Source organism: Podarcis raffonei, chromosome 1, assembly GCF_027172205.1.
Source record: "Podarcis raffonei isolate rPodRaf1 chromosome 1, rPodRaf1.pri, whole genome shotgun sequence".
In the NCBI taxonomy this organism is placed as follows: Eukaryota; Metazoa; Chordata; class Lepidosauria; order Squamata; family Lacertidae; genus Podarcis; species Podarcis raffonei.
Genome location: NC_070602.1, coordinates 36,717,005 through 36,744,158, shown reverse-complemented (window position 1 = coordinate 36,744,158; position 27,154 = coordinate 36,717,005).

Sequence of the window (27,154 nt, the reverse complement as noted above, 5' to 3'; positions counted from 1 at the left end):
CAGATTAAAAGGTTTTTTGGAGGGGGATGTAGATTAGCTGACAGAATCTCTCTGATCATGCGATCAGCCATTATAGATCCTTTTCTCATACCATCTTCAAGCTTGACTTCCTGTCTGGGCTGCTGATTTGTCAGGGTAGCAGGTAATGTTATTTATTTATTATAACATTTATATATTGCCCTTCATCCAAAGACCACAAGGCAATGATGATTTGTGGTATCTTACTAGGTGTTGAGTGAGAGTCAACCCAACCGCTCAGAGCAGCATACTTCGTGGTCTTCAGAGGACGGTGTTACCTACAGAATTGCATGTGAAGGATGTGAGGGATGCTATGCAAAGCTAGCACATCGGGAAGGGGCATTGAACCTAGACGTCACCATGATGTGTGAGATTTCTTTGTACAGATCAATTTTGATGTGTGGATAAATAAAATAAATATTTATCCCCTTGTCTATTTTGTAGGGCACTGTTATATGTTTCTCACATTTACAGTACATACTTTGGACTGTACTTCAAAGGGGAATGTAATGAAGAAAAGAAAAGAAAAAAAGAAAGGAAAAGAAAAGAAAAGAAAAAAGAAAAGCTGAAGAACATATTGTGAAAAGAAAGGGCGGTGGGCAGGTAGGGACTACCTTGGTGTGCTTCTTGAATAATGGAATTTTGAAAGAGAGATCTATGCACCTCATGATCTCCATCTCAACTTTTATTTTTAACAATATACACAAATACAGTGGTACCTCAGGTTAAGTACTTAATTCGTTCCGGAGGTCTGTTCTTAACCTGAAACTGCTCTTAACCTGAAGCACCACTTTAGCTAATGGGGCCTCCTGCTGCTGCTGCGCCGCCGGAGCATGATTTCTGTTCTCATCCTGAAGCAGAGTTCTTAATCCGAGGTAATATTTCTGGGTTAGTGGAGTCTGTAACCTGAAGCGTATGTAACCTGAAGCGTGTGTAACCCGAGGTACCACTGTACTCTGCTCTGTTAAATCATGTTTCAATAAAATATCTCAATGGACTTAGTATCAATTTAGGCTGTGTACTCTGGCTCCAGTACACTCAAATTGCTGGCTTTTGAATTTGTGTATGCACAATGTTACCCACAATGCAGATAATACTACTGTTTGATGCCACTTAAGGCATATTCACTTAGCATTTAGGCTGAGGTGCATATTTTTGGGACACATTTTATGACAGTGAATGCACAGGTGATAGCTTCATCAATAGAAGTTTAAGGAGGCTGCAGGGACAGAGAAACAAAGCAGGCAGTGCACACCAGGTGAGGACATCTCTGCCCCCTTCCTGATTTGTACAGCAACATAGATAAGCACAGCTTGGAAATGAAACAGCGTTACCACCCCAAAATGTTTCCAGGTGCAAAGAGTATTGAAAACGGGATTGCATGTGACTGTTCCAGTAGTACCATGAACACAAATCATCATGAATGCACAATATAAAGGACATCTGGGGGAGTCCCTTAGTCTATTTCCTCTGTTTACAGTCAAAATGGCTGTTGCTGTGTGTCCACTCTCTTTTTCCTGTGTCTGATAGCTTCTGAGATACAGGGGAAAAGGCGTGCATTCAGCTTGAAGGTTGAGATAACAAATGTATTAACCAATATGCACATTTGTACAACCCTTTCTGTGAGAAGTTTGTTTTTTTTAACCCACCTGAAATCCTGAGACTTTGCAGTGATCTTTTAATATATATATTTTAACGTCATGTCAGAAACAGCTCTGAGCAGAGAAGCTACAGTCTAATAGGTTAAGGTTTAAATTGCATTGACTTTAATGACTGTGTACTGAATAACTCAGAAGTCACGTCACTTCAAACAAAATAGATGGTAAATGATCAGCACAAACACTACATCTGGTTCAACTGGTAGAAATAGCAGCAAACCTTCTGTTAGTGAGATTTTGCTGAAAGGTCTACATTTGTCCCCACTACGTCTGGGCATGGTTTGAGGTGCTGGCTTTATTCTTTTAGGTTGTTCTGTCTCTCAAATCAGATTGAAGGTGGTTTGGTAGGAAACACATCAAAATGCAGTATAGATACAGGCTAGATATGGATTGTGGCTAACATCACTTCCGAAACCAGGAATGGGAATGCACTGGATGAAGAGTCAATAGGACTGTGCACACAGCTTAAGACTTAAATGATTTAGGGTCTAGATGACTGCAGAGAATATCTTCTCCCCCTATCCATGAAGTGAAGACTCATGAGATATGTTTCACATGTGTTTATTGGGAACCAGGCGCTCTGCTTGAACGGGTCTGAATACTGTGTATATGACCCAAGATTGCAGAGCTGGACATTGCTAGAAAAGAGAAAAAGAGAGCATCCATTGCTATAAGAAAAGATAGGTGCTAGAAATTACCTCTTCTAGGCACAAGGATACAAGCACTGGAATACAGGAGTATCTCTGAAGGAGCTAGAACCAAAAAGTAGGAATGAAATTTCCATGCCTCCAGGTTTGTATTGTTGACTTTTGGTTTCACTGTAGACATTTTTCAAAGGAGATAACCATGTTAGTCCCTGGTAGAAAAACAAGAGAATCGTGTGGGTTGATGTTGCACAGACTTAATTTTCCAGCAGTGGTTGTCTGCGGAGACAAAACCAAGATTTGTGGCACTTAAAGACTAACTAATTTGTTATGGTGTCATGTACTACAGTCTACTTCAACAGCTGTCATAATACATCTGTTAGTCTTTAAGGTCCCATTTGCTGTATTTGTCAACAATAATTTCATTTCATCTTTGTGGCCTTTTTTGTTATGTTGGAACAAGATTGCAGTCTAATCCTAGGTTCTCCAATGTGGCACCTACAGGTACTCGCCAAGGTTCCCTGCCCCTCCCAATTCTTAATTTTTTAAAAATTGATTTCATTCCTTTCTTCCTTAACCATGGGTGGAGCTAGGCTGCCTGGAAAGTAAAGTACAAACATCCAGCCCTACCACCTCACCCTTTTCTCTCCCTTCCACCAGAATGCTTCTAATTTGTAGCCTCCCACTGAAATTCTTTCCCCTCCCAGGGTGTGTGTTTTCTAGGATGTGGGACAGGTTTCATACCTGTATTTTATTTGCATTGATTTTTTAAAAAGATTTTCATTGGTTTTTTGTTGTAATTGGCTTTAATGTTCACACTGTGTTGTAAGTTGTTTAGAGTCACTCTTCTGAGAATAGCAACTAATTAATAATAATAGTAATAATACGTTTTGGGCTTTTTTAGCATATGTGTGTGTGCCTACTTTCTGTGTTTGTTTGGATAGCACATTTCTTGCTTTGTTTGCTTATTGGGGCTGGGAGAGCTTTGCCAGTTCTGCTTGTTTGTTGTGTGTTTTGCCTGCTTTTTTTTGAGGGGGTTGCCAGCTTTTTTCATTTGGCTGTTTGTTTTTCCTGCTTTTTCTTTTGTTTTGCCAGGAGTGCTTTGCCTGGGTTTGTTGTTTGATGACGGGGGTTGCTTTTGTCTGCTTTTTTGATGAGGGGAGGGCTGCTTTTGTTTGCTTGTCTGTGAGGGTAGCCATTTTCTCCTTTTGGGAGGGGGTTCTGATCACCACCTGTGATTTCACACTAAAGACCATATTGTCTTTTGTTCTGTTTCACACAGTGGTTAGGCATACCATGTAATATAGTGGCTTGGCTCAGATGGCAACCCAATATGCTAAATGCTGGGACCCACCACCCCATTACTCTCCTAACGTATCAGCTTCACTCAGTGCCAGATTTACATATAAGCTAAACAAGCTATAGATTAGGGCCCTACTCTCTTGCCTCCCCCAAATTTCACTATTAATATACTTCTTCTTAATTGTATTTCAGTTCAACAATTACTTTGATAAAATACATATTTAGTTATGTGCAAGTGGCTTTAGATACCTATTAGGTCCATAAATTACCATATAGCATATATTCAACACAAAAAACAGCGACAATTTGTTGTTGACAAAGGACAACTGGGCATATGAAGGGCCCAGTACCTTCAGTAGCTTAGGGCCTCATCAAACCTAAATCCAACCCTGCCTTCACTATATGTGCTTAATAGTAAGGGCTTCAGTTCGCTGTAGGCCAAGTATGATGTGGAGCTGTTTCATTGGTTCGTCTTGTCTAGTCAGCTCCATCTGGCAGCTGTTTTCCAAGGCCTCTGAAGCGGTCGTGAGGGACTTTTTTTTCACTTCAAGGGCCACATTTCCTTCTGGGTTTCTAAGGGCCAGTGGTGGGCAGGGCCAAAGGAAAAAGTAGGCAAGAGCAACGAAGATACATGTTTCCATTTGTACAGCAGCCTAGCATAAACTCACACCTCTATTCCCCCCTCCAGACAAGCAAGAGACACAATGAGACATCCCAGCCAGGCAAAAACACTCAGCGGGTGAAGCAGGGCAATAAAGGGTACGGCCAGAGGGAGAGATCCAAGGGCCAGTCAAAGAGCCCTGGAGGCCACACTCGGTTCCTTGTCCTAAGGTTCTCAACCCCTTGAAAAGAGATGTCCTTTCAAGATCCACAAAGATCCTTTTAACTGGAGTTGCAGGAACTGAACCTGGGGTCTTGTCCATGCAAAGGATGTGCTCTGCCACTGAAGCTGAAATCTGACGCACACTTACCCATGAAAAAGCTCCAGCTGAACACTTGGGACTTATGCCTGGGTAAACATACACAGGATCCATCTTCACATTATAAACCCTTCTCACAAGATAAGTATATGCATTATGTACACGGTTTCTGCACATTAGGTATGCTACTGCTGATTCCCCCTCCTCAGCACCTGCCTTATTTTTAATAGTGCTGCTGTTGTTAAATATGCATTACATTTTATAGCTACGCCCGAGATGAGTAGATAATAAGTTACATTATTAGACAGTTGTATTTTGCAGGGGTTGAGTTGCCGAGTTTATTGCTGGGTTGACACTGTGAATAATGTGACACTGCTGCTTTGCTCATTATGTATAATGTATTATTTACTATTCTCTATGATTGTACATTGCTTATTATTATGGATTGTGTTTATATACCTTTTTAATTTTTTGTATTGTACAGATATTACGTTATGTATTTATATCATGTTGTTTATTGCGTTACTATGTTGTAAACCTCCCCGAGGCCGTTTGACTAAGGCTGCTATATACATTTCTTTAATAAATACATACATAAATAAAAACTCTAGGTAACTTTGGGCATAATGAAGAAAATAATTTTTGCTTCTTTCTTCTTACATATAGTCTTGTCCATTTAGTATTTTTTCTTCTGTCCTCCTCTGCTGTTCCTTTCTCACTGTTTCTTTTTTCTTTCCGGTTTTCCCTCCTAGGCGCCTTTCTCATTCAGTTGCTTTTCTCCTAAATTTTAAAAAGAACCCTATAATTGTCAGTCCAAGGGAGCAAACTACAGTAGGTAGGCTCTCAAAGAATCAATATTTACCGCATGAATAACACAGTAAAGCTTTAATTTAGGACTTCTGTGGTTCCCTTGAAACTTACAGGTATTATTCCGTTAAGCCTTGTGGAAGAGGAAAAAAGGGAGCTGAGCAGCTGTTTCGGATGGATAATGCGTCTCAGGCTAAGTTGGAGTAGCAAATCCTAGCAAGGTACAAAGTAGCAGACATAGTGCAGCAGCAGGTGAAAGACTATTATAAAGCAATTTTCAGGAGGTTTATTATAGGCCTCCAAACTAGAAAAAGGGCAAAGGATGGAAAAGGGCATTACAACAGGTTGTATATTGTAGGTTATTGTGTTTTCAGCTGCAATGAACCTGATAATGAAATCAGCTGAACGAGAGCATAAAGGTCCCACACTGATAGGAAAAAAGACATCCCTGAGGCAAACCAACATCGATGTTGTAACAATAACGACAAGTACAGTAATGTAGTCTAGATTGTTACTACTGACACTGGAGAAAACAGGGGAAGCAAAAAGGAAGTTTACACTACCCAAATATAGGTTCCCAGTGTCACTGAAAGGGAAAATAAGTAGGGCATTTAAGTTTAGGATTCGGGGAGAAATAACGGGGATTTACAAGAAAGTACATGCTTTACCAAATTACAGCATGCTGGCACAAACTACAACACAGAAATAAAAAAGTATTTTATCCAATGCAAAATTGCATAGGCATTAGCGACCAAGGTTAAAAAGAAAAGAAAAGAAAAAAGACCAATAGGTAGCACAGGAATAGCAAACACAGATTGGCTTCCAGAGGGCTGGACTTTTTCTGCCTGAAACTGGATGGGAAATATTTCGCTAATGGAACTTCCTCTCTATGCAACCACTGATTAAAATAAAAAGGAAATGAAATGAATGGTCAGTTTTTCAGCCTTCTTACCCTGTCCCCCTTCCACAAATGATTCATGAGGTAAAGTCTCATATATTGAAGAGCCTGTGAGAAATCCCCAAACATTAGCACGAAAGCTTTTTACATCAGTTCACATGCAATGGGGTTTCTTCTGCTGAAACAATTTCTGGATTCTTAATTATTTTTTCTGGTGCTAATGATTGCTGTGTCTCCAGCACTTGTTGATTAAACTATTTCCCCAATGGAAAAAAAAACCCCTCTTTTCTTGAGGAAAATATTGTGACTGGAAACTGTTTTCCCCAGCTGAAATATTCACAAATGATATAAGAACTTCTACCACAGTTTAGCTCTTCTAATGCTTATGAGTGTGTGTTTTGATTCAGGGAAGGATGCTCATGAATGAAACTATTTCCCAGTGGTCCATCCAGCTCAGTACTATGTACAGCCTTGGGTCTTCAGCTTTGAACATTGACCACCCCTGAACATTGACTACATTTGCTGGAGATGATGGCAGTAGGGAGTCCAACAACATCTGTGGACCCAAGGCAGAAGAACACTGATGCATGTTGCCTGGTAGTGGTTCTTCAGGGTTTCAGGCAGAAATTTTTCATATCCCTGCTTGTATTCAGTCGAGACCTTCTGCATGCAAGGCAGATGCTGTCTACTGACCTATGACCCTTGAGGGGCAAAGCTAAATTGCCCTGGCGCTAGGAGGAAAATAGAAAGTATCCTGGCACAGCATGAACAAGCAGGTTCTTCCCTAGTGTGAGTACTAGGACTTCGATCCATTGAGACCCTGTCTTCAGTACAGAAGCTTAAGGAACCTGGCTGCTTGCCTACTGTTTAAACCAGCCTCTCTCAACCCTGGATCCCTGGATGTTGTTAGATTCCAACTCCCTTCAGCTCTAGTTAGCAGTGGTCAGGGATGTTGGGAGTTGTAGTCCAACAACATCCAGGGACACAAAGTTGAGAAAGGCTGGTTTAGACTGTCCACCTCTCCTGTCCATCAGAATGGAATCAACATGGCTGATTATGAAAGGTTGTAAAGGGCCTGAAACTTCAGCAATATATCACAAAAGCAGCTTCCATCTGTCTGATTTTTCTTGTTAACATCTCATGTTAGAGATCCCTGGCACATTTAAGAGGGAAAACATTTTTATTTTGTTAATATTAGAAGTTTTATAGATATTTTTGAGTTATAAAAGCGTCTCTTGGGGTTTTCTTCAGTACTGGGAAAATGCTGCAAACTACTTTATAATTGGATCTTTCTGAGTGGGTGGCTTGAACAGTAATTCCCCCCTGCCTTTAACTTATAAAGGGTTTACTTTTAAAAGCAAAATGAAAATCCAACATACTTAGACCGAAACTCTGTACACACTTTCCTGCAAGTAACTCTCATTGGACTCAATGGAGCTTACTTCAAAGTAGATATGTATAGTATTGCACCGGGGTGGTATTCTACTAATGAAGCCCATCAGTGCAAGGATTTTGGCTTGTACAATGGGACTTCCCCCTCTTTCTTCCTCCCCCCAAGCACTCTACCCCCTCCCCAAACCTGTTCTGGAGGGTTGAGGGAAGAGATGGGGGAGAACGTTCTACTGCACATGCAGAAATCCTGACAGGGTAATTGCCTTGGCGCAATGTTGGATTTCACCCTGACTGTCCATATAGTATTTATCCAATTCACTAAATAAGGGAGCAAGATTGAATTCAGGTTGGAAGGGGTCCAGATAATCCACTTCTTCCAAGAGTGTTTGAAACTGGACCACACGTTACTTGTACTTCTGCAAACCTTGGGTTCCCACATGCATGTTGATACCTTGTTCTTGCTTGTCAGTGGCCTTCTTTTGACACCATTTTTGTTGGCACCACATGAGTTAGCTGTTAGAACAGGGATGAGGAAACTCAGGCCTGTGGGCTTAATTAGGCCCATCAGGCCTCCCCATTTGGCTCACCAGGTCCTTTTGCCCAAGCCACATGCACCCAACAGATATGATGTCAACTGTGTGGCAAATAAAGTAACAGGCCCTTTGGAAGCCGCTCTGAAGCCTCAACAAGCTGGTTGCTGGACTTAAAACATGCATCTTGGGGCTCTTTAAAAGTAAAGGCAATCAGCTGATTGTTGATGCTTGAAGAGAGCCTTGCTGGTTTTCAAGCATAGCACACACACCAACATTCCTCAGATGAAAATAAGGACATTTCTCACTCCCTGCAACAGACCCTCGTCGAAAAACACATACCAATAAATAAATTTTAGAAAGGGGCAAAATTAGATGCAGACACACAAAGCATTTTTAAAATACAAAATCAAGACCCCTTGCTCTCCGCTCCTGTTTTCTTCCCATCCAGGGTGGCCCTGCACTCTGCCTCCACCTCAGAGCCAGCATGTCATGCAAGGCTGGACCTTGGCGGTGGCAGCCTCTCCTCCTCTTCACCTGCTCTCCAGCAGCCACTATGAGCTGCCCAAGGGAGAAGGCCAGCAGCGGCGGCTATGGAGAGGCAACAGGGTGCTTCCTTGCAGCCTCCACTGCCACTGGCACTGCCCAGGACAAGCACTGGCTCACCCTCTTCCCCAAGCCTGACAATGGCAGCACTGGTGGGGAAAACAGGGGCATTCTGGGATCAAATCAGAAGCCAGGATGACTTTTGTAATTCTGGGACTGTCCCTGGAAAATAGGAGAGTATGGCATAGCTGCCATAACCTGCTTGGATTGGCTGCACTAGGGGACTCCTTGTTGAGAGCTCCCTGGTGCAGCTGAAGTGGTTGCAGGAAGTGGTTTGGATTCAAAGCACTTTCTCCTATACTTTGAATCTGAGCCACTTTCCCTGGAGAGAGCAATAATGCTCCGCTTAAAAAGTCATTATGACATCAGGTGATTGACATATGTGTAGTTTTCCCCGTCCCACTGTTGAAGCTGGCTTGCCGGTGGTGGGCACATAAAGATGTGAGCCACTGTATGGATCTAATTCTCCATTCATGTATTGGAAGGAATGAGGACCATATACACCTTTGCATAGTCAAAGGTCAATGGATTGCTTTAAATTCATTTGTGGAACATAATACTTAGATACAAGTGACTCTTACAGTCTCTAGTTATTTCAATTATATCCCACCTTTTTCACCAAGGAGCTCAAGTTGGTTTACATCTCACTGAATTCCCACAACTGGCTCAGGGTCATCCACTGAACATCCAGTGACTGAGTGGGGATTCGAACCCTGGGCTCCCAGGTCCTAGTCTGACATTCTAACCACTACTCCACACTGGCTTTCACCTACTGTATGTATGGAGACATGGAAGGACATAGATGTGAATCCATTATATAGCTGGCTAATGCTATGAAAAGTGCCTTTCATTAACTGATGACCATGGTGCCCCTTTAGGTAAGCCCAAGTGCTTGCATGTAAAGCTTCCATCTTCTCCTAACAACACTTCCTTATGTTTCATTGAATGCGCTTTTGAAAGCTCAGCTTTTTAAACAGCTGCCTTCTGCATAAACTCAGCAAGGCCCTTACTGGAACCAATGCCATGCCTATCAGTCTTATCTTCCACTCACACCTCTTCACTAAACTGTCTTTTGTGAAATACAGCTTGATTGTCAAGAAAGCTCCATGTATTAATAATCTGGCTATCATAAAAGTGCTGATTGCTTGCTATTTGTTTTGTGCTATTGGATCTTGGCTGTTACATGATATTTTCACAGTCCCCATAGCAGTCTTACATGGTGTGGGGAGGATTGTATTTTCTTTATTCTCCATGTTATTCATACCAGAGGATGCACCTTTGCTATTACTTTTCCTAAATTTCAAGAGAGAGAAGGCAGGGCAATTAACTTCCCTTCAAAATCAACCCCCTTTCAATATATCTACTTCCCATTATCCACCCAGAATATCCCAAATAAATTCTTCAATTAATTTACACTTCACCCCAAATTAATATCCCACCTAGTCAGGGATGGAGGATAAATTCAATTTTGCTCACATTTGATGGCGAGTCTATTAAATCCATACTTTCCGAAATAATATGAGAACCTAAAGTCAGCCATCTTTTAAAAATTCACACTTAACTGAATTTTGTGATGCAGTTCTCCTACTAAACAAAAATGCAAACGAGAAAGGGTGCATAAAAACCAACCTGTTAGTGAGAATAACCTGTAAAAATGCATCATACTGGGGGAAAGTGCTTGTAAAAATGTGTATGTTAGTCAAAATGGTAGACAAAGATGTGTTTATCAGGGGAAGTTCACACTAAAATGCCGATGAATTTTCATGAGGATTTTTTTTGCTGCAGAAGTGTGGGGAACTGAATTTAAGTCTGGAAAAATGAGAAACTGAAGCAAAATTCACAGTCTTCCATCCCTACACCTTGATCACATATCCCAACTCAGTTGCTATTTGGTTGCTATTTATCCCCAGTTAATTTCCCACCCAGATATTCTTCAAATCAATTCCCCTTAAATTAATAAACACCATTCAGGGTTGCCAACTAAAGCTGAGCAAATGTCTCCCCCCACTTCCATTATAGCCCCATGCTTGTTAGACCAATGTAGGTGTGATGGGGACTTCAGGGACATTCTTTATTGGTGAAAGTCATTTGACCTATGAATGGCAGTAATTAGTAAGCTTATACTTGCAAGATAGTCCAGTGGCTTCTTTCTTTCCTTTTAAATTTTTTATTAAAGGTAAAAGCTTAGCTTTCATAGCTACTTGCAGATGGTTTCAAAATATTAATACAGTATCAGAACTTTCTTCAAAGCGACTGAAAAACAGATAAAGATACATCCAAATAGTTGCATAATGTCATATGCTTGTCCAAGCACAGGTTTAGCTTCTTACAAATATAAGATACTATTTATAATCAGAACTGACAAACAGATCCCTGTCTCTCTTACAGACTCAATTAACCTGCATTCCAGCCCAAGGCTGTTCCTCCTAGAGAGGCATCCTTAGCACACCTTTGTCTTGGGTGGCTTGAGAGAACAAAAGACTCTCACACTCAAAAGGGTAATTTGCAACTGAAATACCTCTCACATGAGCTAAAGTTAAACACCAAGTGAGACCTAGCAGAAATATTTCAACAGTTAATTATCAGTCTGTTTAGGTACCTATAGAGCCAGTGTGGTATAGTGGTTAAGAGTGGTAGACTCGTAATCTGGTGAACCGGGTTCGCATCCCCACTCCTCCACATGCAGCAGCTGGGTGACCTTGGGCTAGTCACACTTCTCTGAAGTATCTCAGCCCCACTCACCTCACAGAGTGTTTGTTGCAGGTGAGAAAGGGAAAGGAGAATGTTAGCTGCTTTGAGACTCCTTTAAGGGGAGTGAAAGGTGGGATATCAAGTCCAAACTCCTCCTCCTTCTCCTCCTCCTCTTCTTCTTCGCTTCAATAGATTTTCCATTCCCTTTTAGCAATACACATTCAGAGACATTTTCCATTTCAATGTACAGTTAAATAATTACACTTAACATTCATTCCCTTAGAACCAAGGAGTCTTCTTTCTTAGAGGTTGGGAGCCTGAGGGAATAGAGCTAAGGTTTATCCATGGTGGCACTGGGGAATGATTTCTCCTGGTGGGATTCATGCAGTCCTTATCTTGATGACTTTTCAGCACCAAATAAGGCCCTGATTTGTTTTTTTCAGGAGGCATTTCCTACCAAATTACTGCATATCTTTTAACAACTTTAACTCTTATTTTCTTGCTTTATTAATGACAGTTGATATTTCATTGACATTTTAATTATCATGGGTTGTTGTTGTCGTCGTTTAGTTGTTTAGTCGTGTCCGACTCTTTGTGACCCTATGGACCAGAGCACGCCAGGCACTCCTGTCTCCCACAATTATCATGGGTATCACTTGCTTAATGGTGAAATCCTATGCATGTCCAGTTGGAAATAAATCCCATTCAGTTCCAGATTTGTTGCAGGGGGTGGACTTCAGAATCTGTATTTCATCCACAAAAGCTTATTTTTGGCTGCAACATGCACTCCAAGTACTCTTAATACGATTGGGAAGAGCCTGCACAGATGTCAACAGAACCTGTGGAACTGGAGAACTAGGCCAATAGTTCTTCAAACTGGGTGTCTGCAGTCTTCTTTGATATTTTAATTAAAAACAGAAAAGCAAGAATTGAAAGCATTAATGAGTGATGGCAGAAAGTGTAGAATTTTTATTTTGTTTTAAAGTGATATTGTCTTTTATACAAGGAGGCATCAATAACGGGGGGAAATTGTCAGTTATGATGCTTGAAAGGTAACCTTCAGTCTTGAAGGAATAAAGCTAACCACCTGTGATCCCTTAGGAAGATATGTCTGTCCAAAGCTTTCCAAAGTAGCTCTCCAGCAAGCAGACAGCTAAAAGGTTCATTGTACTTGACAGATATTATCAAGTACCAAATTGGACTCTTTGTATGAAAGGGAGTGACAATTCACTGCCAGTTAGTGTCATAGATGTGAAATATGGCATATGCATCCCTGGAGCAAAACCGAATAAACAAAAATTTCTTTGTAGGGAAAAGTTTTTCTACATTACCAACGAAGTAGCCCATGGAAACACCTGTCATCAAATCCCTCCACCTAAAGTGGTTAGTCAGCTGGTTGGTAGGGGAGATGGACTTTTTGGTGGTGGCATCCTGATTAAGGAGTTATTCCAAGGGAAGTTCATCTGACTTGATCCTGTTGGTGCCAGGTAAAGATGTTTGGATTATGTCAAAAACCCGCAATGTTTTGAATGACTTGTCTAAGACTCAGGACAAAGCACAGCCTTTCGGAAATCTCCCCAGACGTCAATTCTGCCTTTGAAATCCCCGTAATGTCTGGGAAAATCTGGATGTATGGCAGCCTTAGGGAAACCATTAAGGCTACTGCCCTAAACTCTATGAAAGAAGAGTTAAAATGTTGTTAAGCACAAAAACTATCCAAATAGATGGACATTTCACAAAGATATCAGCATCATGTGTATGGTCAGTAGGCAACAGCCCCCTACAGATGGGCAGCCTCATAGTAAAAAAATAAAAAATATGAGTCTGCATTTTTAGTGCAGGGACCTGAGTTATTTTGAAACCGTAGTAAGAGATACACAGGCAATAAATATTATAGTTCCATTTCTCATTCAGTATCATTAAAAAATTACAAAATGCCTTGGCACTTTCACACATATATCAATTAACAACCTCGGAAGAGTGAGCCCATCCCCTTGAATATTTGCAATTGTAAATTGCTAATCCAGGTAGCAGGGTATAATTGGAACCCTTCCTAGTGTGAAATGGTGATGTCTTCTTTTTTAGTCCCTTGTACCTGTAAATCATAGCAGATAACACATCTTAAAACTGAAGTGACAGGACTGACGAATGAATTCACACAGGCTTAGTGTAACTCTTCACACTATGCTCCATCGAGTGTTGCAATATATGTCAATTAATATTTGCTTCTTTACCTTAAAATGGTTTGAACACATTCTGTTCCTTTGAAATCATTTTGAAGATGCTGTCATAGAACAGGAATAAGAGAAAACCAGAGAGGTATCAATTCTTTTACATTTTTAGCAGCGGCTAACAACATACGCAGGTGTCGCTTCTTAGCTCAATCAAAATGGATTTCCTATAATGGGCTTGCTGAAAAGACTCCTATTTAGTTTTGAGAAGCCTCATCCTCAAACACATTAAAACAACCGGTGTTTTTCTACCCAATGTTTGGATAATTTAATATAATCCTTCAAATGGATTTTCTTCTCTTCTCTATACTGATATTCACCATGCGATTAAAGATGAATTATTCGTTCATTCCTGATGCAGACATTTCACAATTGCCACATGGGTTTTTGCAAGGGCTTAAATAGTGGAGATAACTTCCTCTTCCTTAGCATGTCCTATCGTTTTATTGGACAGGACATATTGCAGGATAGGGCATGGTGTGAAATGTGTTATCTGCTCAGCACATGAGATCTACCCTGCTGCAGTCCAACATCCTTGTTCCATTGACAGCCAGCTTTATATTCTATTGGTTGTTAAGGGACTGAAGTTCCCAATTTCATTTGTTTATTTAAAGGAGAAAAGATCCCATTCATTCAGTGTGGTGTTGCAGTTAGAGTGCTGGGTGTGAATGTTGGAGGCCAAAGTTCAGTTACCTGCTTAGCCATAAAGTTCTTTGGGTGAGCTTGGACCAGTCACTCTCTCAGCCTAACATACAGGGCAAAGTGGGGAGGAGAAGAACCATGCATGACACCTTGAATTCCTCGGAGGAGTGGGGGCAGGGTATTCATGTAATAATAAATGAAACGAAATGAAGTAAATGTCAATGAGAGTGACGAATCCACACTCTGTGATATATAGTAGGGCTGCCCACCTAATTCATTCATCATTATTTATTGTTATTTACTAAACAAATATCACCACCTGAGTTCAATAAGGCTTATGTCAAAGTAAGGAGGTCTAGGATTGCACCTTAGTCAACAGATTAAATTTCCATTATTTAAAATATGGCAAAGCCCATAGCATGGGTCCCCTTTTGAGGAATTAACTTGTTTCAAATTTCATTATTAGAAGGAAAGGCAGTGCATTATCATTGCTGATTACAGTGATGCTCTACAACCAACAAACTTGGTCTTCAGTCTCACCTGCAAATTTTTTTAAGTTGCACATTCTTATTAATCAGTTTGAAATTTAAGAGGAATGTTATATACACCTGTGTGCAAGTTTCGTTTGAGCAGTGCACAGGTTGGCACTGTCAGCTGATGCAATCCTATACATGCCTGTTCAGAAGTAACCCTCAGTGAGCTAAAGGCGACTTACTCCTGTGAAAGTCAGTCTGCGTAGGACAGCAGCCGGAATGAATAAAAGCAGCACGCATAGGGAACCTTCCACAGAGACCAGGCTTGCAGGAAGCACTGATGATTACAGATAGTGTCTCAAAGTACTTCAGGTGTCCTCTGTGCCATCTTAAATTCTGCATGCCCAGACCTGTAATCCTGATGGGACACACCTCTATATTAGTGTTTAGAATATCCACACGCCTCATTTAACCCCTGCAGACTGCAAGCTGCCAGTGCTAAAGTATAATAGCATTTTATGAATACATCGGGTAGGAAAAATAGTAATAAATAGTAATATCCCAGGCAAGAATCCATATCTTTCATTCTGTGAGTACAATGCAGCAAGCAGGGCACTGATAAAGTTTTTATAGTGGCTCATTTTTTAAAGGATCATTTTAATTTAAAATGTATAATCATGTTTCCCCATTTCTGATACAGCTGAGAGCTAGTTAGGTTTCTGAAATGAATGTAAGGCTGGGTCGCTTTTGCAGTCTGACCAAAGCCGCAGTGGCTTTCCGGTGGGGAAGAAATACAGTTAACAGAGCTATAATGGTCTTTAAAAGGTTTCTCACAGTGAAATGGTAGTCACATAATTTACCAGCAAACTACTCAGCATATATCTAATGGAAACCCCTTGAAGTAATTAAGCGATACAGCATGCAACTTTTACAACATTTTTCCGTATGTGGTTGGGTCCCCCCCCCCGTCTTGTTTGAGGGTATATTTTATTATTTTGTTTTTCATATTGTTATGACTTTCCATGCACAGAAATAATTAAATTTTGATTTGTTCAATAATAAATATTGTTGGAAATAGCAATGGGACTTGAAAGGCAGTTCGATGTGATGCCTTTTTGGGTTCCTGCTCCACACAATCAACTGCTCTGCGTACACTCAAAAATGATTGCTCTCTATCCATACAACAAGAACGTCATGACAAAATTCAAAAACAAGGGAGTGCTTCCATGTACGACGAGAGTGCAACCCACATGTGTGCTCATTGTGTGTGGCAATCACACAAGTGTATAAATCACTGTGTATTGCACAGTATACAGTACTTTAAATGGTATAAGTCATTAATATACACAGTGTGCAATAAATGGTATATCCTTGCTACACATGAAAATCAGTAATTGGATTGCAAGCTATTTTGTGTAGCAATTCTGTTATGCTTGAAGTACCCACTGGATCAGGAATCCCCAACCTGCAGCCCTCCAGATGTTTTGGCCTACAACTCCCATGATCCCTAGCTAACAGGACCAGTGGTCAGGGATGATGGGAATTATAGTCCAAAACATCTGGAGGGCCAAAGGTTGGGGATGCCTGCACTAGATACTTCAGAATATACCTGTACTGAAGAAAATACCTATAACCTTTCTAACTTGCTACTTAAAACTGCATTGAAAAAGTCTTTTTTTAGCTATTATCCAAAGACATCAAATGGAAGTTCTATAAGATTCACTGTTCAAGCTAAAATAAAGTAGGATAACATGAACAAAAGTGAATTTTGTATATCTTCCATATGTTTTCTGTGTATCTCATCCATTTATAGATAAAACTAGATTTAAACCATCAAAGCCAGCACAGTACCTAACATTTTCAGCCAAACATTCAGAACTACCAAAGGCTTTTAAAATACACACCATGTTTTAAGCTGGCAGCTCAATGACACCAAAGTAGGAATTAGCCAACTTTCAGAATGGAGAAAGTTCCATTAACTGGGGCCTAACCCAGACTGAGATGGGTCTAAATTATGGATCTATCCCGAGAGTGTCTGAAGTTGGCTGGCCACACTGTCGATATCATTGTGAGCTTCTCGGCAGATGACTGAGATAGAAATCTGATTGGATAAGTGAATAAATGTCTGTCTGCAATGCCTGTCATTGTGTGGTACCTGACACGAGATAAAATGTATAGTGGTAAGAGATAGGTAGAAAAACAGATGGATTAGTACAGTTTTAGAAGATGGTTTCAGTTAACAGTGTTTTAAGAGACTTAGGCTTCCTGGGTAACATGCACAGATACTCACAGGACTCTTACATTTCACTGTTAAAAAAAGTTAAGATTCCTGCCTCTTTCTACCAGTGAATGCCAGAAGTGTTGTCCATCTTAGCTGTGGCAAACCTTATCCTTAACTGGTAAATGATGAAATTTGGTCATTAATGCAGGGCACTTGCCTTGAGACTTCCTAGTAAATGGCAGAATTTTCTGAAATTTTTCAGTGGCCACCTAACATTTTTAAAAATGACAAACCAAAGTCAGCTTGCACCCATTTCACACATCCCATAACATAGACTTCTCTTTCCCCATCCCACAACACTCCTACCAGTGTCTTCTGAATAAGGATGCTCAGAGTTCTGATTCAGCATTCACATTCTGGTGCTAATCGAAGAGCTGGCTTGGAACCTGACCTTGGAAAAACACCCACCAGTTCCCACATCATTTCAAAATGGTGGCAAGGTCATGAGACTCATGATGGCTCTTGTTGTGCTCTGCTAAACAAGGATCTATTTTCAAAATATGTTTTCTACTCTCTCTGTTTATGCAATTTGCTTGAGTTGCTGAGGTGTTTACAAAACAATAACAGTTTCTGTTCTGCAAGGGAAAAAACCACCCTCACATTATTTTTGCAGCTGTCAGTGAGTGTTGGCTTGTGCTCTGATTTGGTTTTCCCATCTTCTCACAGATCTAATGATAACCAGAGGGATTCATTTGAGTAACGCTTCAAAACCTGATGAAACATGGCTAATAAGCAATTAATAGAAATCGCTTTGTGCATTTGATTGTTGCTGAAGGTATAATAGCCCTTATCAAATGATGCAGTTATCCAAACCCAGCATCATTCATACTGATGAACATGTGTGTGTGTGTGTGTGTGTGTGTGTGTGTATCCCTCAGACAATACATTAAGGATTTTGTGCAAAATATACCTTTCAACTTGCAATCTGATTGCAACCCTGACAGTATAAGAAAAACAGTTTGAGACATATTGGTCCAAACCAGGACCACATTCATCTACACAAACACGCCCTACATGGGAAAGCCGCAGAAATGTGCCACATTATTTTTCCTAAGGCATAACTAACAGACATGGAAAAGCATTGCTCATCCAAAGGTTGTATAGATATCCAGACAAAAAGTGATGTGTTCAACCTAACCATCACAGATGGCTTTAGAAGATGATTAGACAAGGTCATGGAGGAGAGGCCTATCAATGGCTACTAGGCACAATGGCTATACTCTGCCTCCACAGTTGGGAGGAAGTAATGCTTCTGAGTTAACCAGTTGATGGAAACTACAGCAGGGAAGAGTGCAGTTGTGCTCAAATCTTGCTTGTAGGTTTCCAGCAGGCAATTGGCTGGTCATTGTGAGAATAGGTTGCTGGACTAGCTGGGCCATTAGTCTGATGCAGCAGGCTCTTCATATGTTCTTAATACCTTTTCACACAATCTATTCATACATTCAGCTACTAGCCCTCTGAATATTCAAGCAATAAGAATGAAGGTGTACACATGTATGTGTGAATCAGACAGGTGTCTTCTAAAAGCAAGTGGGGAGTAGCCCTTAATTTAATACCTTTATTTCCTCCTTTTAGTAGGAGCTGTTGTATGCTGAGTCAGCATTAATTTAATTAAAATGTAGTTTTGATTGATAAAATACACATTTGCGTTTACTCCTCCTTCTCCTCACTACCAATTTTCCACTCTCAAATTTTGCCCACTTTTTCAGGCTTAAAATTGGAACTAATTCCTTGTGTACTTATTAAGCTCTGTATTTAACAAGTGAAGTGTTTTCCCTGATATCCTGTTTTCTGTTTCAAATTGAGAATTATAGAATGAGGTTATAAATATACATATAATCACTTCTTTAATTATGCCCATGATTGCTGCTTAGGTTTGTAATACATTGCTCTTTTAGGTGCGAAACAGAAAGGTCTTAATTTTCAATGAATTTTTCCACAATATTAATTTGTTTTCTGTTTTTTGGCACTTTCAATAACACATTTAAGGGAGAAAAAAAATACAGTGGTGTTTGGGATTTACTTATCAGAGATTTCAGAGAGCTGTGTCAAGGCCACCATTGACTTGCAATTCTAAATAGGTTTAGGCTGAAGTAAGTTCCTCTGATTTGAATGGTGTTTACTCCTTTCCCATGAAAGTGTGCATAGAATTGCAACCTTAAAGCACAATACTTCGTCTACCCAAAAGTCAGCTCCATTAAGTGTAATGGGACTTATTCCTAGGTAATTGTATATGTAATTATACTGTGTTTCTTTTAAATGTTTCAACCACCATGGTCATGTCAATCACAGAAGTATATATAGACACACACACACACACACACACACACACGCACACCTACATAAACCCCCCCCCCAGTGCACTAGTATAGAATTCTATTGAAATCCTATACCCAGTTACCTGGGAGTCAGCAGCAATAGGACAAATTTAAGAGTGAGCACATTCAGAAGTGACACAGGGCACAAATAGGACTTGCCGATCAGAAGGTCGGCAGTTCGAATCCCCGCGACAGGGTGAGCTCCCATTGCTCGGTCCCAGCTCCTTCCAACCTAGCAGTTTGAAAGCATGTCAAAGTGAAAGTAGATAAATAGGTACCGCTCCGGCGGTAAGGTAAACGGCGTTTCCGTGCGCTGCTCTGGTTCGCCAGAAGTGGCTTAGTCATGCTGGCCACATGACCCGGAAGCTGTACGCCCGCTCCCTCGGCCAATAAAGCGAGATGAGCGCCACAACCCCAGAGTCGGTCACGACTGGACCTAATGATCAGTGGTCCCTTTACCCTTTACCTTTAAACACCTCTTAGTTCTTTGAAACTGTGGTTAACTCAACACAGAGCTACAGTTCCCAGCACCCAAACAAATTACAGTTCCCAGGATTCTTTTTTGGTGTGTGTGTGTGCACGCGCTTTAAATATACACACAGAGACTGAATATGTGTCACACATAAACATACATGTCTACCTACCCCTGCCTGCCTCTGCCTCCCCATCTCACCCCATTTCTTTTGTATATCTTGTGTTGAAGTTTAGACGCTAAGGTCCATGAAAAATGACCCATCGTCTTATATATGGTTTCTCCTCCTCCTCTGCTCTTCAGTGTTGCAAAAGAAACCAGGCTTATAGCACAATCCTATGCCATGTCTACTCAGAAGTAAATCCCATGAACTCTGGGTAAGTGTGTATAGGATTACAGCTCAAATGTAATTGCAATCTGTGATATTTAACCTATTTTAAAACATTGGTTCCGTAAACTTATTTATTTCCATAAGTAATATATGTACGTAACAGGAAAAACAGAAAAAGAGCATTCTGGATGCCACCGCCCAAAAAGGTTGCTTCTCACTACTAAAATGGGATCTAACTTATACTCACAAAAAGCGCCTTTTTAGAATGCCATTAAAAGTATCTCCTCCTTCTAAAGCAGGTATTGTATTTTGTCACATGCATTTCAGCCCCCATTGGTTTACCTTTCAGATGCCTCCCATGAGAATCTTGCCACATAATAAAACTGATTTGTTTTTTAAGAAAAAGTTGCATTGCTATTTTCATGGCAGGAAAGTGTTTGCACATATTATCTCCAATTCACCAGGGAAATCCTAGACCAAATAATTCGCATACTAGAATTTGGAAATGAATAAGGTTGTCAGGGAAATGAAAGCAGAAAAGAAAGATGGATGCTGGAGAAGCACAGTACATAATAAATCTATTAAGGCAGGAAGAGAGAGACACATTGACGGGTGCACATTTATTTGCACTGGTGCCTTCTTGTAAAGATTCCAAATATTTTCACTCAATGGTATAGACTCAGAACATGCAATGGAGCCCCTGAGAATATTGGGGCTCCATTTAATAAAGCCAAACTTTCTCTTGTAATTTGCTTTTAAGAACCAACTTTTGGTATCTCATTTGTCAAATAGCACTACTGTGGCTAAGAGATGTATAATGTTATATGACGATGACTCTTCTGTGGGTCTTTGCTGGAATGAAAACCTCTCCAGGGTTGGGTCCTCCAAATGGTGTACTTGGGTTCACATGTTTTATGAAAACATAAATGAAATAATCAAAAGTTATTATTCTGCCCCTGGCCAGAATGAGTGTAAATGATCCCATCCTGTGAAGCACCCTTCTGTCAGATATCAAGGAAATAAGCAACTATCTGACTTTTAGAAGACACCTGAAGACAGCCCTGTATAGGGAAATGTTTAATGTTTGTTTTTGTACTGTGGTTTTACTTATGGTTTCATAATATGTTGCAAGCTACCCAGAGTGGCTGGGGGAACCCAATCATATGGGCACCATGTTATTATTATTATTTAGTCAAGGACAGGTTGCTATAATTTCCATCTTAAAATTAGTTTTATTTTTCAATGGTTAAATTATTCAAGTTATGTCTGTTTTAATTTTAAAACATTTTAAACTTTAAAAGTGTGAAGCCCCCTCCCCGTGCTACCCATCTGCAGTTTAGCTCTTCCTCTAGAAGGGATACCAGCAGTGCTTTTTTTGGGGGGGGTGACGACGCAAGGGTACACACATTTGTGAATCTAAGTTTGGCCTCATTGAGGGGCAGTATTTCAATATGAGTAGGAAAATGAGAGTATCCCTAAACATTTTTTAAGAAGAAAAAAAAGCTCTGGATACCAGAGTCCATGTCCCTATGTCCCCAGAGTTCATGTCCCTATGTCATTTCCCAACACAAGTCAATGGTATTTTCAGAGAATTGCAAGTCAGATTGGGTCCAGACTGAATTGGTCCTGATTCAGATTTACAAATCGAAGGCACTAGTTGGATCAGGGGGCATGCATAGCACAGTAGTCAGCTGTTTGGGAGTCCACAATAACTTCGAAACAGCCTCCCCATACTTTGGTCTTTGTCCCTGTAATTTTTTTAGTTCCTTGAGCTGCTGAACTTTCCAAGCCATCAGGCCAGTTTAGCCAGTCAATAGCTTCACTGCTATAGATGCAATTGCATGGAGATGTTTGAAGCCTTGAGAGTTTTGTAATTTCTGAATACTACATCATGAACCAGATCTAGCATGTGCTTAACTCACAGCTGACCATTCCAACTTTGCAAATATCCATATAATTTCTCTTACATGAATCTTAAAGTCGTGAATAATGTGGAAATGTAAAACTGCAGCAAGTCCTTTAATGAAGCATTGGCAAATTATTTTAAAGGCGCAAAGTAATGCACCTTTAGTAATACTAAAATGCAACGCACAGTGGCCTGCTCCATACATCAAGATCATTCAACTCCTTTTACTGCTCAGATTGCCCTTAAGTGACCACTTCAGTGTCCTAGGCAACTAAAGTACTAACATTCAGTATACATAGGCTAGAATGTTGCACTGTTTATTTTGCTTCCTAGGTACAAAACAATTAAGGCTGCATACACAAGTAGCTACTTGAGACAAATTTGTTCAAGAGATCCTGGTGATAAACATTTTGTGTGCCTGCAGTTCATCCTATCACACAAAGAAGTGGCATTTGCTGAGCACATATAAATTCCATGTATAAAATAGACTGCTAGATACACTTTTACGTGTGCTACTTGAAAAAAAAACACACCACATGCTAAAATCTGTGTTAACTGTATCAATTGGGACTTATTTGAATCTCAGAATCTCAGCACTTTACTGTTACAGTGGTACCTCGGGTTAAGAACTTAATTCATTCTGGAGGTTGGTTCTTAACCTGAAACTGTTCTTAACCTGAGGTACCACTTTAGCTAATGGGGCCTCCTGCTGCCACCACACGATTTCTGTTCTCATCCTGAGGTAAAGTTCTTAACCCGAGGTACTATTTCTGGGTTAGTAACCTGCAGCATCTGTAACCTGAAGCGTCTGTAACCTGAGGTACCACTGTATTTTATAGCAGAATAGCTAAAGGTTACATGCACAAGTACTGCCAAATTTAGACATTCGCCAATCATAAATTTGTTATTTTAAAAATGGAAGACAATGGGCTAGATGCAAACTGATAGCACAATATTATACCTATTATTACAATTATTAATAAACATTTATTGAAAAAACAGATAAAACATAAATTACTTTAAGATACTTCTAAAAGCTTGAGAAAATACTAATATCTTTTCCAGGAGCCAAAAGGGTAACAATGTGGCATGGATTCCATCTATGAGGCACCTCTGCTTAGAAGGTTATCTCTCTGGCATTACCTCAGATGGTGGGTGGGTGTCTGGAGAAAAGCTTCTGAACAGATTAGAACCTCAGGTTGCAGGCATTCCTTCAGCTACTTTGGCCCTAAGCTATATGGGGCTTTAGAAGTACGTAACCTTCACTTTGAATTGTGCTCAGAAATGTCTTAGAAAGATGTAGAACACAAATATGTCTTTGTGAGAAGGAAATATGGAATGAACAAGGCCTGTCAGGCAGAACACCCAAATGACACTCCTCCCATCCTTTCACTGCAGCGAGAATACCGTAAGAAATTTAGTCATGGACAGTTTGTCACTGTTTAATGCTCACCCCCAAATTTGATGCCGGATGCATCAGACTTTCTCTACTTAATGGTAGGGAATGAAGGGCTCCCAGGCAATCTTGCCGTCAAATCGAAAACAATTACCAACCCACACAAAATATGAACAGTCTACAGTCCACATGTACTTATTTGATGGCTCGAGTGATAAGCCTGTCAGTCTCTTCATGAGAACCTGATGTACCCAAATAGCAGGCAAATGAGGAATTGCACAGTTATATTCAAGTCCACAAAAATGTGACCACTTGAGACTACAAAGAGATGGATGTTGAGCACCAAATTTACTCTCTTCTGTTTGGATCTGTTGGTTTGGGTCTTTGTTTTGTCAACGCTTGCCTTCATTAGGCTGTATGAAACCAAGTGTCCCCGCCCCCCCCAACCACAACCAGCCATGATAGAGTGGTAACAGTTTACACTTTTCTACAACAGTAAGGCAGAATGAAAAGAATCTGTCCTTCGGTCTGTTTGTGGTATAGTAAAAAGAAGGGGTAAAATGAAAAGAAAAGAAAAAGAAAGAAGTATAAACACTGAATTCCTGAGCTCTCTGTGAGATGGAAGGTCATTAACAGGGCACTTGAGCAGATTGGAATTACAGTCAATTGAGACGCTGAAACATCCTAAATGGCCTAATGCAGCAACTAAGTGCTTCTTAAATTCCCGAAGTTTTACCCAAGCGTCGCATTCATGGCCATAGTGAATTTCCATTTCCTTTTGTAAATACTGTCTTACCCAGTGATATTGGTGGAAGCCAACACAGAATTCAAATGCTTATGTTGGAACCATGGTGACATTAAAACAAATTTGTAGCATTAGCCAAGTGAAACATGACTCTCAGTTAATTACATTGAGCTGCACACTGAAATTAATAGAAATTGTAACTATTTCTGGAAAAAGGCACATATTTTATTCCTACCCACCTGCCCACTGCCCCTTTATGCAGTTGCAATGATGTGTCTGATGGAAAATGGCTTCTGTTCTGTTATGCAAAAGTGTGACCAACAGAAGGAGCTATGGGTTTTGTAAATTTGATAGGAGTAATTGGGCAATATATTACAGGAAAGAAGGAAAGGGAGGCAATGCTTCTTTGTGTTTTCTGTGTAGATACACTTATCCCCATCACCTGCCCCCTCTCTGACACAACCCTTGTTAGTAAAGGCTAGCTTTGTTCCCCAACTGTTTTGCGGATTGGAGTCCATAGAGAACTGGACCCACAATTTGTGCAGAACTTCATAGGCATAGTTGCAGTCCATGCTCCATTCATGGGAGAATTTAGCAATGAGACAGAATCCAGAAGTTAGGTTTTACAGGTATGATAACAATTCATCTGAAAGTGTTATGAAACATGTAATCACCTCCACTACAGTACAGTAGTAGACAGAGTGCTCAGTCTGGATATGAGAGATTAGGTTCTAGTCTATCCTAGGCTATGAAGTTCTGTAGTAGGTTTTCTTAAGCAATTCCCTGTCAGACTAACCTACCACCTAGGATTATTGTGAGTTTGAGAATGGACAGGAATATCTTTTCATCCAGTAGAAAGCTGGTTCTGATGTTCATGATCTTGGTAAAACATTCCTCATGATGGGGGAACTGAAGTGCTTTTTGGAATTGCTTTTAGTGTACATATTAGGAAGTAATGTGGATGGATGCACAATTTGCTAGATTTCCATGAACTTTCCACCTTCAGGAAGGTTTACTTTCTCTGCACCATGGTGAGTGCATATGATCTTGAAACTTGTCCTGCCCCTGGGGAATCAACTATTACCAGGATCATCAATGTCTGATCTGACTCTAACCCTTTGAGATAAGGTGGGAAAGAAAACTAAATAAGTGATTGTAGATTTAGAATACTGCTCCATTCTTCCAATGTGCTTTGGAAAATAAATCCACCCTTTTGTTCTCCTTTTACCACCATGATTGTATGACAAAGGGTTATTAAAGTGTGTGCTGTTAATGAAACACTAATCCACATCAGTGACTTTGTGAAATCTCTTAGAAATATAGAGGGCAGCTGTGTGTAGTCTTAAAGCAGTGTATGAACAGGCACGATTAATTTGGGCAATAAAGTGCTGGAATAGAGCTGGAATGCCAGGACTCATGTTTGAGTAAAGTGAACTTTTCTTCTTTTTCATGGCAACAACTGCTTTTTCTTTCCCCCCAAAAGCTTTTCACCATCTCTAAGTGGCACATTTATATACCTTTACAGTTTTCATCAGCTATTTCAAAGTAAGATATTATGGAACCAAACATACATCATTACATAGGAAGAAAATCATAAGAATACCCACTGCTCTTTTACTCACTGTGCAGGAGTCAGTTCTTATGTTACTTGAAAAACAGGGAAAGGAGACACACATGGAGTTTGTGTGGTTATCACTGACACTTGTGATGCATGTTCTGGAGCTAGCAGTAGCTCTGTAAATTACAACCATGACTGTCTATCTGTTTAATGCCTAGCAAGTGTTTAATATAATGCTATAACAAGTACATAGTTTGCATACGGTATTATGATGACTTCTAATTACCCCATTCCTATTGACTTCTGTTCTTTCCTTTTTCAAGCTGCTGTCTATAGCTCCAGCTAAAGAGGGTAGGCTCAAATTTCACCTATGGAAGAACATGACAATTATACGCTAGTTTACCTTTAATATGCCACACAGTACTCTGGTGGGTCTAGAAGGTGGCATACTTCCCCACCTGTGTCAGAACAACTTATCTAGTGATTTAGATGCACATCTGTATCTACTTCATCCTCCAAATATCCTTCAAACATAGCTTTCTCTCTTTTGGGATCACAAGCATTATTGCTTTGCTGCTACTGACTAAGGCTGAGCCTGTCTGCATATTCTGGAAATAACCATGCATGCATGTAGTGCTTGCTTGGAAATTATTATTGTAAGCTCCTCCCCACTACCATGGCAGAGGTAAGGCACAGCTCAGAATAATAGCCTACCTCTCTGGTGTTTGCTATGTCACCTGTGCGTACAGTTTCTGCAAATTGCTACTGAACAAGAAAGCATTGCACTGGGTGCAGGACTTCCAGTACCAGGGTATAAAGGAGCCTCCCGTGCCATTGCACCAGCGGTGGAAATCACTGTTGCTCCAGGGAGCAAGCCAGCTGAAATTGGTACTTCTGCTGCTGCTTTGGGAAAAGCCCTGTGCTATTCAGAAGCAAAGTAGGAGCACAGGTTATTTTAGGAAGATGGAGGACAGAGTGGCAATAACACCATGCACCACATCATGTGGATTTTAATTGCCCAGAGCTCCAAGTACAGGTAAAGGTAAAAGTAAAGGAGCCCTGGATGGTTAAGTATAGTAAAATTTGACTGTGGGGTGCAGCGCTCATCTCACTTTCAGGCTGAGGGAGCTGGCTTTTATCTGCAGTTTTTCTGGGTCATGTGGCCAGCATGAATGAACCACTTCTGGCCCAACGGGACTCTGTGATGGAAGCACAGAGTGCATGGAAACACTGTTCACCTTCTTGTCATAGCAGTTCCTATTTATCTACTCCTGCTGGTATGCTTTCAAACTGCTAGGTTGGCAGGAGCAGGGACAAAGCAATGGGAGCTCACCC